The sequence below is a fragment of the Dermacentor silvarum genome, chromosome 5, assembly GCF_013339745.2.
Source record: "Dermacentor silvarum isolate Dsil-2018 chromosome 5, BIME_Dsil_1.4, whole genome shotgun sequence".
Classification (NCBI taxonomy): Eukaryota; Metazoa; Arthropoda; class Arachnida; order Ixodida; family Ixodidae; genus Dermacentor; species Dermacentor silvarum.
The window spans coordinates 24,263,740-24,277,938 of record NC_051158.1 but is presented as its reverse complement, the minus strand read 5'-3'; positions in this window follow the sequence as shown (position 1 = coordinate 24,277,938).

The window sequence follows — 14,199 nt, the reverse complement described above, 5'->3', positions numbered from 1 at the left end:
ATTACAGCACCTTTCGTGCGACTCGTTAAAGATGCATGCCAAGTGCAGCGCTGCTTCGCACGTGAAAAAGGAGACTATTCACAACCCCGAAAGCAGAGGTGGCGGTCACGTGGCATCCAAAACAATCCAAGAATGAGCCCTTCGGCCCGGTGCATTGGTTAAAGCCCATACAATGACAACATCGCTGAAAGCTGTCAAATGGACCATTCTAATAGTGTGCTTCCGTTGGAAATGCAAGGAAACCTGCTTTCCTCTCTTGTCCCGTCGAGTACTGAATGGACTCAGCGATCCACAGCACGGCCATTGTGCATGTATGTGTCGGTGATGTCTGGTACCCCGAGCCACTTTAGGTTTCTGTGACGTGAACAGTTCGCTCGTCATGCCCAAAGCTGCAGTAATAATTTGTTGCACCTTTGAGGCATTGGGGCTCTACAGCGTAATTATAGGGTCGACAGCTATCCAATAAAGAAATTAAAACGAGACAAAAAGATCTCTGTCAATACTTCTTTAAACGTTTTGTTTCATGCATCACCTGTTCCTGCTCGTGAAGAGTTACTCACAAACATTTCCATAAAGCCAAGCAGGTTCAGCCCATAAGCCCAGGCATGCTCATGTAGCATGTGCAAGATGTTCACAAGCTTGTAAGCATGAAATGAGCAGCAAGCTGCGTCAGTTGCTGCAAGGCAACTTAGTGCTAGGTCACATCCCCACGATGATGAAATCTGCCGCAAGTTAGCCTCAGGGCAGAAATATAGACATATGTCATAGTTCGGCACATTAGTGAAAGGTAATTATTGTTACAAAAAATAATGGGGTTTTGCATGCCAAAACCACAATCCGATTATGAGGCACGCCGTAGTGGAAGACTCCGGAATAATTTGGACCACCTGGGGTTCTTAAACATGCACCTAAATCTAAATACACAGGTGTTTTCGCATTGCGCCCCCATCGAAATGCTGCCACCGTGGCCAGAATTCGATCTCGTGCCCTCGTGCTTAGCATCCCAACACAGGGAATAATTCGAAATAATTGTCATTCTCCCGACCGTAGCTTCGTGCCAAGGCCGAGTGGATGACAATTTATCCATTTTATGAACTTTCCTCCACCTTGTGGGCTTCCGCAAAGCCGATTTGCCATGAGGCATATATTATGTTTTGCACAGCCCATTAACATCCGGGGGATGCCCTCATGACCAAATTTTTGTTTAAGAGACGCGACTAACACACCGAAAGTAAGATGTCACACTGGGTCTGTTCGATTTACATGTGGCTCACTATCACCACGATCTTCTAGTCCCCTAGCGCAAAAGCCCGCATGTACCCCTGCTCTCAACTGAAATGCAATACAGGTACAGGCGCGCCACGAAAAACTTTTGCCCCCTGCTTGAAAAGTGATGCAGCAGCGAAACACATCGTGTCGTAGGTGACGCTTACTGAGATGTTTTTGTAGACAAAAAAGAAGAAGAAGAAAGAAATAAGCAGGCTTCACGCACTCGGTCACTGGCCGATTAGATGACGCAGCCTACACGTTGGCAGACGATTGAAAGACACGTGAAATGTGCCGCAGTGGTGCTTCTTAGGAACACTTTCGCGCTTTACCAGTAACCACTGCCCGAACCCTTCTGAAACGGCCCACTTAGGCGATAGTATCGCCCCGGCGACAATATCGCCGTGCGGCGCGCGCTGATTGCCTGGTTGAGCAAAATTGAATGACGTCGTGCTCAACCAGCCAATCAGCTCATCAAATTGTGCTAACACAGCCAATCAGCGCGCGCCGTTGGCCAAGGCAATCGTATCGCCGAAGTAGATCATTTCAGAATACCGGCACCGTCGCGGCGAACCACAAGTGAACCGAACAGATCTGTCGCAGATGCAGTGAGCTCAGACTGCCCATTGCCTTCTGCTTTCCATACTGCCATCTCTTCAGGTTTAGCGAACGTCAAACGCAAGGCAAGGATGCACATTCGAAACTGGCAACAACAACAACAACAACAACAACAACAACAACAACAACAAGCGAGTAGGAAGAAGGTGAAATTACCCTTCCACCTCTGTAACTTCCGTGCCCGCCGCGAGTGATATGCATTTCGTAATCTGTAAAAAGAAAAGATGAAAATGCATGCAAATGAGACGCTGAACGCGACGTACGTTCAGAGCAAGGCTGCAGTCAACAGTTATGAATCGAACAGTTCACTTGCAGGCTAAGCGAAACTAGACTCAAATTACTCATGTGCAATTCCCAACTTTAAATCATCGCACATTCCATTAAACAGCTAGCCGACTATTCCGGCGAGCCGCAAATTTAAGCACGCACCGCTTTATTACTTTCTTTCTTTCTAGAATTTTCGACCTCGGTGTTATCTCTACATCGTGCACATGAAAGTCGCGTAAGCGGGCCCAATTTTACGACTCGACGCTGGACCCGTTTCGAGCGAAGAAATCAGTAGCACGTTTTTCGCGTCGGAAACGCCGTTATTATTCGCCCTTGTCGACGCACTCGGCTGTGGCGTCAAAACACAGGGGCTGCCGTAAACGCTGCCGAGCTTAGGGAGTTAACTGCGTGTAGGAGCAGCGGACGCCGCATCACGCAACGAAATAGAAACTAGATAGGAAAGAAAAAAAACAGCGTTACAAAACGAACTAGACTCCGAGGGCGATATTAGTTCATTCGCCACCGGTAATCTTCCGCAACCTTAGCACCGCATTTCGATCAGCTGTGCCCGACGCAAAAAATAAAAACGATCTACTGCCAGGGAACAAAAAAATAATAACGATAGCGGTCAAAATCCTCCTCACTGCTCTATCGGTTTCTCTTGGGTGACCTGCTAGGTTCCTCTAATCTTATCGCGAGCCTCCCTACGGAGAAGATAGGCCGCCAGAGGCAACAATCGGAGACATTAAACGACGGCCTAGGAAGTAAACAAACCGCCTGCAGGGAGTACTAAAATGTCACTGCGGCGACCAAGCTCCGTACAAGAGCCCGGACTCGAGGCGCTCGAGCGCTCAACAAATGCGTGCATGCAAACTACTACTGACTGATTGTGAAAGATCAAAGAGTCGCCTACGCTTCGGGACTACTCCCGGCGCGAGAAACGGCCCAGGAAGCGCGTATCCGAAATTATTTACCTTCCAGCTTCCGCAGTAGATGTTTTCGTCCGCCATTTTAACTAATGGCAGTGGCGATGGCGCTAGCGTCGTTCCCAGGAGTGGCGTTGCTAGGCGGCAGCAGACGACCGCAGAGTTTTCATGCAGGCGACCAAAACGCTGCGTTGCGGGGAAAGTACGAGTCCGCTGGTGGATTTACTAATTGCTGGCAGCACCTCATTTCATACAACTACCGCGTTGTGTGCATAGCCCGCGTAATCGGCTCGAATTGAAATTAGGAGGGGGAAACCAGTCCTGGGTTAGAGAGACGCCAGTAGACCTAGGTGGTGTGTTGGAGAACTGAGAAGCTGCGCAGGGCATGTAATCTATATACCGTAGAGTTTATTTTATGACATTCTATGCTGAAAACAGTTTATCTTGCCCCCAAACGACAATCGGCGCTCCCGGGGTTTCAAGCCTCCTGGGTCACGAACGATATGCGCGTTATCAGCGCGTGACAGTGCGTTCTCGACAGGAAAACGGAGAGCGCAGTTTTCAAGCAAGGAAACGCCAGCAAGACAGATGAGAATTATCGTTGTAGGGCAAAGATACGTCCCAAAGGGCGTGAACTGTTTTTAACAACGGAGCTGTTTAAGCCGACCGTCAGTCCGTAACGCGTTACCAAAAAAACCTCGCTGAACGATGAAGTCATTTGCGTTGCCTAGCAACCACCTACCAGAGCTGCGTCTTGCGTTTCCTAAAGTCCTTAGATTCCCTGCTCTTTTTTAAGTAGCGACAACTGCTGTGTTGGCAGCCAGTTAGATAGATAGCATGCGACCGTCAACGCCCGCTGCTATCTACGCTGCTCGCAGCCGTGCGCAAACGATTGCGGGGAACAGAGGAAGAACATGGCTGCCGGAATGAGCGCCGCCCAATGAGGTTCGTTGGCGGTTCTAGGGACTTTAGCTTCTCCTAGCTCCGGCAATGCTCCTCCGCCGCCGCGCCAGCGACGACGTCACTGCGCGTTGCATAGCGCAGCTTGCAACACCGACACCACCTTCCAATGCCGACACCGCGTTCCAGCAGACCCGCTCCGCCAATGCGGTCGCCTAGCAATCACTTACCCAGCTTCGCCCAGCCATGTGATTGCTTCGCGCCGCAATTCTTGTTTTGCTTAGTCATGACAACACTTTGTGGAGCTTGGCCATGACGTCACACAGAAGCTCTCGTAGACTTCGCACTGAGTAAATGTAGCATGGGACTGCCGAAGAAGTACAAAACTCCCGAAGAAAGTAGCCGCTCGTCGTGCCACCAGCCGAGAACGAATGCGGCGATTGCGTGCTCATCCGGAGTATCATCCGAAGCCTAGCAAAACTTAGCCGAACGTAGCAAAACTTATCCGAGCCTAGCGAAACTGGAAGAAGCTAGGTGATCACCAGCTCCGCTGTTTCTCCAGCCTTGCACAACTTAGTGCATGTTACGCTAATTTTTAGTGTTTACCCGGGCGATTTGCTGTTATAATTTCTTTGCTCTCTCTATGATCGACCTACGTAAAGTACTTGCAGTTTCGCCCGAAAGGCGAATTATTGATAGCGATGGGAAAGTATTAGACAGCTGCACGAATTAAGTATCCGCCATATAAATTGCAGTAAACAGAATGCCTTGAGCTCGGGCCGCGTCCTGGGCCCTCGCAATCAGCCGTTGCTGATCCTCGAGGTCGGAGCTGGCCAAGGCTCCCTCCCAAAGCTCGTTGGTTTCATAAAGATTCGGAGGATGTAATGGTGCCTGTCTGCAACCCCCTACTTTGTGCCTGAGGGACCCGGGCTCTGCGCAGAAGCGGCATTGCGGAGAGAATTCTGTAGGGGCTATAGGAGGTGATTTCTGGTTGGGTGGGGGAATGTATTAACCTGTAGAGCTTGGAGGAATCGCCCCTGCTCACTAGGTAGTGACTTGTGTGGGATTGCGTATGTTCTGCGGGTTAGCTTGTAGTGTTGTGTGATGTCTTTGTAAGATTCCTCGGCGTCGGCTCGGTGGATCAAATCTCCAGCCACGTGGTTGTCGACCTCATTGCCAGGAATGGCGTGATGAGCTGGCTCCCAGATGATCATAACTTATCGCGTTGGCGGCTTTTGATCTAGATGATCTTGAGCGTAGTGGCATGAATTCTGCCGCTAGCGAAATTGCAGAACGCCTTGCGGCACGCCTGTTGGGAGTCGGTCACTATGACTTCAACCTCTGTTTGGGAGAGCGCGAGGGCGATGGCCGCGTCCTCGGCTTGGAGGGGATTGTTTCGGGGGAGCGAAATGCGGCTCCGATATTCTTTGTGACGATTACGACAGATGTTGTGGCTGCACGTCTGGGGTAACACCTCGCACCCGTGTAGGCTGTAGAGGGTAAACTCGCGTATTGCTTGTGTATGGCCTGGGCCCGGGCCTCCCTTCGCTGTGCGTGGTGCACTGGATGCATGTTGCGAGGTAGGGGAGGTACGGTGATGTTACTGCTGACTGGATAAATGTGCCTCGATCAGCTCCTCGGCCGTGTTGTGCGCTCCTATTCGTAGTAGGCGTTCTGTGGACGTACTTTAACACGTACTCCTTTAACAGATCTCACTGGATAACCGCGAACACCGTTGTCACAACGTCGGCGTAATGAAGAGCGCCGGCTTCGGGGAGCGAACGCTTGGGCCTGCCTCTCGCTTCAACGCGTGTCCGACACGAGATCCCGCACGACCTCCAACACTAGGCGCGCGCACCGAAGACAGCGCACGTGAAAGTACCAGCCATCTCGGCTCGCCTGATCTTTGCACCCGCCGCCGATTACTTCCAAGATGCGGCGCATGGCCCGCGTATGCGCTCAGCCGCGCGGACAGCCTTGCTTATTAAATGTACAAATGCACGTTAGGGACAAATAGTAGTTTGTTTGCATATCCGGGACTCTTCAGAGAGTCCATGTGAGCATGGTTTACCCGGTAAAGTCTGGTTCCCTGAGCGACGTAGCTTACTTCACTACCTAACGTCTCATGTTTTATGCCTACTATGGCCGTGGGGGGGGGGGGGGGGTGAAATTTATCGTACTTTTGTACCGAGTTTAAGTTTGACAGAGCATAGCTGATGATCTAGAAGAGCTATGAATTGGGCTAGTTAGTGTGCATTCATTTTTTTCCTGCGCTAAGCACTGTAGAACGCAACAGGTACGAAACGAACACTGGATATGAAGCGGACTCGAAGTGTCCCTGTGTCATTGCGCTCCCCTGTGTCACTTCATGTCCGCTCCATATCCAGTGCTCGTTTCGTCCCTGTTGCGTCCTACAGTACTTAGCGCAAGAAAAAATGGATAGTTGATGATTATGAAATATTCGAAGCCTAACTGAAAAATCATAGTGACGTTTCCCTTTGTGAACGCGGGTTACGCGCAAGCGTATGGGTGCTGTGCCCGAGTTTCTAAGCTATGCCGTCTGACCTGACACACCCGCATTCTCGCAAGCCGCCTAGCACGTTCTTCGAGTCTCCTGGGCACGACAAGCCCGCGCTTTTTGCCGGTCTTGTTCAGCTCGTGCCCGGCGCTTGCCGACGACTTCGCGGTCGGATGACTCGCGCTCGGCCTGCCGCCGCTTGCGTTGCTGCTCCGTTCTTCTCGTGCGGCCTCTCGACCGCCAGACGAATCCGGTACATCCATTGCGCACACAGAGCCTGTGGCAACTGCCAGAGGTGGTGAACACAGCCAACAACCAGCGCGCCTCCGCCTACCCTCCTCCTTCGCGACGCTCCAACTCCTTCCTCTTTGCTCACTCCGTCGCGCACTGCTCCTCTCCACCTCTAGGCACCCATCTCTTCCGGCGCTCGCCTCCCCCTCCCAGCTCGGCGGCCTCAATTTCAAGACGGCACATGTACACTAGTGCGTGAAAAGTATTCGTATTTACAAAGAGTGACTATTAGATTCGAACGCTGGATCGAATATGACAATACTCGATTCGTTTTCAAAAGTTTCGATTAATCGCACACTCCTAGATATTGCTTATGAGCTCTTATAGCCCATGCCCCGGAATGGATGTGCCAAGGAGACAAGGGGGGTGCGTTGCCTTAAATAGCTACTTCACCCATATTTGATAGACGTTGGTCTATTGCGCACAATAAAAGCTAGAGAGAGTAACACGAACGAGAAGGAGAGTAAAGAGCAGAGGGAGAAGGCGCTGGTGCGCAGGAGTACGTCCTTCGATTCGTCCGGCTGTTCCGGGACTACACGTAGACCTGCCAAAACTGCCAAATAAGGACACCAGAAAAACTAACAAATGAAAATGTAGATGCCATTTGTCCTATACCTTCCGCCGTCGAGTGCTGCCGCTTGATGGATAGCCATTGCAACGAAGTTTCAGACAGGATAATAGTTTCAACTGGGGTACTGTGATTACAACAACATATAGACCTTCCGCGCGGAGTAGTTGGCTCCGGAGAAACGAGATGGCGCTTTCGGCGGTGCGCTGAACGTTGCCCCAGTGAAAGCGCACGAATATGAAACCATTACTTCTGCCCTGCTTCTGCGTGATCAGCTGTCGGAAATGCATCTGGGTGTTCGCTAATGCACCGTGCTCCATTCATGCTGAAAAATGTGGAGCAGCAGAGTGCAGACGCGGGCTGTAGTTGGCCGCAAAAATAATGACTGGTATGTTAAGAAATGGAATGAATCTGTGTGTGCCTAAGTTCGCGGACCGCAGCTACACGTACAAGCATGCACTGCCTGTGTTGCCGGCCCTTCGCGATGCACGGCTTTGCCCGAGGATAAAAAGTTGTCGCAGTTTCACCTGAAAGGCGAAGCATCAATTGCGATAGCAAATTTGTAGAGAGCTATACGGAGTAATGATAGTAGCTTTATCAGCTGTATAAACTTGGACATGCAGCAGCACCGGCAACACGCAGAACTGTTGTCGACGCCCTCGGCGTTTTGCCCGCGTTCGCACAAAATGCGTGCGGCGTTGGTGACTGTTGAACGTCGCCTCCCTTCCCTCCCCCTCCCCCCACGGCCTTTCGTGCCTCAGAAGAAGGCGCGTTTGCTCTACATATATGGTGTTGGTAAAGGAGGAAAGAGACGCCTACTTCTGCAGCCCTTAAGAGCGCCAACCTTTCCCTTTCCCTCAAGAACCACTTATCATCACAGCACAGAACGCGCGTTTGTTCTCCGCCGTGCGTTCACTCCCCGTGAAAGCGCGCGTCCCTCGTGCCCTTTCACTCGCACATACAGCGTTCGGCGGCGCGCGGCGACGATTTCATCTCCATTGACGTCATACGGAACCTCACGGCGACGGCGACGGCGACGGCGACGCCGACGGCAGAAATCTGCTTTTGAGTGTCCATATAATTGCTATCGCAATAAAATACTCACTCATCTGCCTGCGCCGAAGCACGGTTGACGGCGACGATATACACCGAGACAATCCAAGAATGTTCGAAGTTGAACGTTTCGTGACGGTCCATAGATTAAGCGACTGACTAGCGATAACACGTCCTTGCTACAAGCTATTACAAAGTGCATAATATCCACGTTGCGCAGCAAAAACTAAGGTATCGCAACCAAGCACACCGACGAGCGAAGAAAATAAACAATCAGCGACCGCGCCGAGGAACGTTATTGATTCGGAAAAAATACAAGCCGCTGCTTCAAGGTGTTTGCCAAATAAAGAACGAAGAGCAAAACACACTGATCTTGATTTAATTCATGAGCGGAAAGTTTCGACAGCTTGGAATACATTTCTAGCTACGCTTTTAGTAAAAGCACGTATACGCTGCTCGCGCCATTGGAACAAGGCGTAATGAGCTCCGAAAGCGCTTACATGCCCTCTGAAGCTGTGGCCGAAGCTTCGTGTCGTTCACCCCAGTAACCGTCCACGATACCCGCCGAAATAGAGGTTTGGTGAGCCGCACCGGGTCGTCATGCCCATCCATTGTAAACACGGAGGCAGCTGAGGCAAGCCATGGACGCGTCACCACGTGACCAAACATGGCGGTGCCCGCGGGATCGCCGCGAGAAGTCGTGGTATCATTTGGCACCGCAATTGACAGCGAGATTGCTACTTCGTATGTCTGCTGATGTGCCCGTAAGGTCTCGTGATTCACGAATGGTATGGGAAGATGAAGGAGGTTACACAAGAGAGCTATCGTGGCCTTTGGCAATTATCTTCGATGATTTCCGCCACAATAAAAAATAATAATAATGAAAAATAATTTAATAGCTGGTGTCAAAGCGCTCGAGACGCTACAACTAACGCGTATAGTACCGTTTGCGCGATTGATATAAGGTCAAATTAATCAAGGTTACCACCCGCAGATAATAGAAAAATACAGCAATTACAAACTCTGGAGTTGCTGTCCCAATTACATGAAATTTTGTAATGCAGTGAACGAACCGGTCCTATAAAATTGCTGCAGTAATTCCGTCGTGGGACTTGTCAGGTAGCGCGTAAGTATTATATTCAGTCGCTCATATACTATATATAGTCCACTTTCACTTCCCTTTCTTTTATTTCTGCATTTCAATTTCAACCCCAGTTAATTTCCCCTATATGCTTTCTTGGCTTAATTGTCTGTTGGATTTATACGGTCATGATTATATATATATATATATATATATATATATATATATATATATATATATATATATATATATATTCATAATTATAAATACCAGTAGTCATACGTAGTCATGGGGCATTCTCATACCGGGTGTTCAAAATTAAGCTTTACGGAATTAAAAAAAATTGGAGGACGCTTGAACTTCGCGAGTAGAACGTGATGGCGTTATCGGGACCCGTTCGCATCGCATCGTTCGCATACGGCAAGTAGGCTTCATTCACTGCAACACTGAACGTGGGAAAGCCAGCTTACAAAGACCAAGCTTACACCGATCCCTTTAAAGTCGGCTTCACCTTTAAACTGAAATGCATTGCTGGGTAAATTGGAGGAGTCATATTGGAGGTTACACGGTCACAAAGGGAGTAGCGCCGCTTCCTGGCTCAGTGTGTTTCTCGCACGTTATCTACACGCGTCTAGCCCAACTCAAACGCAAATTTACGCCCACTCTATCGCCAACGTGTCAAGAATAAGTGAATGGGCACACACTTGAATCAATGCGCCGAAGCATGGGTGACGGCAATAGAAGTGGTCTTAAATTAAAATGTGAAGGCCCTAGAACATTTTTTATTATTTTATTCATTGTTTGCTTAGCCCCGACGCACGCAGCTCTGGTAGAAGTGCTGGAAAAGGGGATTGTGTTTCAGTTTCCTCGTAGCAGAATTAGGTTTTCTAGTACATTTCAAATTACAATCCGACGCCGATTGGTAAAAGATCCGACGCCCAATGGTAAAGTCGCACTTTACAATTTTTCTCGCGGATTTCGCTATGAGAAATTAAATTTTTGTTCACCAAAACCTTGCACCATGTGGAGGGCCTGCGCGGTCGACGTGGTTGGTTGATTTTCTCCGCCACCCGCGATCACACGCCGGTTGCCGACGACGGATTTTCTGCGCCACGGGGCTCTAAACGCCATCGCGGAAAAATCGTCTGTGGCAGGTAGTATAATTCTTATCGTTGAGTTGGGTTATTCGATGAGCCGGACATCAGTAGCGCGAGAAATCGAACCATATATTCACCTAATTAACAAAATTTGACTAATAAACTTAATTAATACGGCATATTATAGCCGGTGAGCTTGCAAGACGCATCCACTTGAAATGAATTTCCAGGATGACACCATTTTCCAGATATTATTTCCCAAAATGTGGGACGAAATACATGAGCGTTCCAGTTACTTTTGTGCTTCAGTGTATACAACAGCATTTTGGTAAAGACATGAGTGGAGCAACAGTGCATTTTTACGGCGAGTTTGATGGCGCATATCTCCAAACTGGTGTCATTCTGGAAATTCATTCCAAGTGGATACGCCTGGCAAGCTCACCGGCTACAACACGTAAATTTCAATATGTGTCGTAAAGTAGTTAACTAGTGAATGTTTGTTAATTACTTGAATATGTGTTTCGATTTACCGCGCTACTAATGTCCGCCTCATCAAACAACCCATCTCAATTATAAGAATTATGCTACCTGCCACAGGCAATTTCTTAAGATTCCATAAAACTTAAAAATGAACACCCTGGATACCTGTGGATCGAATCATGTCACGCGTTAAAGAGAAACAGAAGGACGAAGGGACAGATTTACGAGGTAAGTAGCCCTAGAATGTTCACGCATTAAAAAATTACTCCATCTCCCGCTAAAGGAAACCATGTGTGGATGCGAAGCAGCGGGGAGATGGTTAGCTTGAGCGGGAGATTGTTTCGCGGCAGCGGCCCGAGCGATCATCGCGGCGCTGCACAGGAGAGAGAATGAGGCGCGCGCGCTCCGTCATTTTCATACCGCGGAACTACCGTGGCGCCCCCAGCGGAGTATGCAGCTGTCGCACCACCTGTCGTGCGCGCCGCTCCGGATTCCTAGAGGAGAGAAAGGGGGGAGCGCAGGAGAGGAGAGAGGGGGAGGGGACGCGCATGCACTGTGGGGGTGTGGGACGCGGGCGCCGCTCCGTAGAGGATTCCTAGAGGAGAGAAAGGGGGGGAGCGTAGAAGAGGAGAGAGGGGGAAGGGGACTCGCACGCGCTATGGGGGTGTGGGACGCCGCGGGAGGGACGGACAAAGCCCCCGCCATAAGCTGCTTCGCATCTAAAACGCACGTATACGACAAGTCAGAGGGGCGGTACGCCTGTGGACATGCATATGTAGCGAAAGTGTCAGCATGTCAGGCGTCACTAAGGTATCTCTCTCGTGAACAGAAACACGTGAAAGCTGGGAAATTTTAAGCGCGCACGTACGCGTAGCTTATTCAATGCGTTAAACCTGAATTTTTTTTTTTTGCAGTCGATCCACTTCCATACGTTGCTGAGCTCCAGGGGTGCTATCACAGCATCCCTGGAGCTATCGTAGCACCCGTGCAATACGAGCTCCCAAAACCTGCTTAGAACCCGCTTAATGCAGACAACAATCATAATCATGTTCAAAATATGTTTCATTGCGTTTAAGTAAAAGATACCTGAAAAAAGAAAAAAAAGCTACACTGGACAGAAATCAAGTTTTACCATACCATACTGGACAGACATGCGCGTTCCTTCTTGCCCATAATGGAATAAAATATATAAGCCATCAATATTATTAAGCGCTTTTTAGTGCGACTGTGAGGTACGGAAAAGTATTGCGAAACGAAATAAATAAGAAAGAAGAAAACGGAGCCTCAGTGAGCTACAATCAATGGCCGGAAGACAGGTTTTACTACAGGGTAGTGGTTAAAATTTGACACAAATGTCCTCTGTTTCATCTTGGTATGGTCACGCGTCCTCTGTGTGTATTCGTTCTCTGGCGGGGCTGGGTCTAGGGTCGGTGTCATCGCTGACCCCATAGTCGAACAACGCGTTCGGCCAGCGTATTACTGAAGCAGCTTTTATTATTTTTTCGGAGATCAGCCCACACAGTAAGGATGAAGTTTGTCATCTCAGTGGACATTCAGTTTCTTAACGTACATTTAATCACACTCGGCTGACTGAAAACACGCTCAATTCCCTCTTACTTCCAAAGTGCAATAGAGATATGATACATGCATGCTGTTGGGCGAGTCGGTCGTATACATCGTTAAGGAAGGTGCTACGCAATGCAAACATGGACGAGAAGAGAACAAGGATGGGCGCAGTAAGCTACATACTTGCGACACGCAAAGCACGAATTATTGTAAAAAAAAAAAAACATTATTGCTGGCTCTCCCGTAATCGAGAGTAGCCGTAAGCATGAAATGGCTACCGGCAAAGCAGATTGGTTGAAGATGATACTAGCCACAATCTTAAAATGGGTGTATATAGTGCATGTTCGCAACGGCACACCCCACCATACCGCACCACAACGCCACACTGTGCACTGGTCCATATATGGACGCTCCCTAGCTGGAAGAAGAAAACCGGCTGAAGGCGGCACGACAGGCAATGAAATACGCCAGGGGGACAGAGCACACTGCCCAGCTAGAAGAAGAAAAGCGCCTGAAGAAGGCGCCACGCAGCGTGGGTGCCATCTCTCGAGACGACGCAAAACCCGCGCCGCGGAACTCACGGACCACTGCCATTCAAAAGAGCACAGGCAACCCTGTCTCAGCGGCAAAAGGTGACAATCAAGTGTATGGTTCCCTGTATCTGCATTTTTAACGTCGCTATTGGAAATGACAAATAAAACCTCAGGGTACTAGAAGTTATAGCTGAGTGACATTGTGAACAAAAATTAGCAAGAACTCGGAAGCAATAACTGGCTTGCACTGACGTCATTGTAGCCGCCATGTTGGTGCACCGACACGATGATAAGCTGGGTCCGTAACATCACGTGAAAGCTTTCAATAAGATGGTTTGGACTGAATTGCTCGTAGTCGCCATGTTGGTGCCCCAAAACGGTGATAACTTGGGTGCTGACGTCACGTGAAAGCTATCAATATTTTTGCAACTTCTTTGGGCAGTAACTAGCGCGTGTAACACGGTGCTGTACAAAGGGTTGGGGGCAAGAGACCGCATTTTCTTTATTTTTGACTGGTTGCCCGGATGATCTCGATTCGGTATCACAACGACTGCCCGGATGTTCTCGTATGAGCGCCCGGATAGCTGCTCTGGCTTTTGGCTCAAGGTCACTTGAAGGTCGACGACATCGGGAGCTAAAAGCATGCCATGCTTAAAGACATTATGTTTTTGTACCGCCCAAAAGAGAAGCCAGCATTACACTTAAACCCCTAAAAAACCTGCCGCCCGCAAAGAGATCAAAATTTCCTGCTAGGCAGCACGAAAAAACCGCTAAATTTAGCGGGAAAACCGCTAAATTGGCAACACTGGTGCTATGCAAGGAGGCCCGAGTTTGGGCCTGGCAAAGTTCGGGATATTCGCGAGCTCTGGCGACGTCCCTCAGGTAAATGAGCTAATGATATCACGATATAAAATTGCACCCTTGGCACACATACAGTATCACTGGCCTATCAATATTCCCTCTTGGGTTGTCATCAGTTACCTCAACGGGTGCCGGAAAAGGACTCACCTAGTCAAACCGTCGATGTCTTCTTTC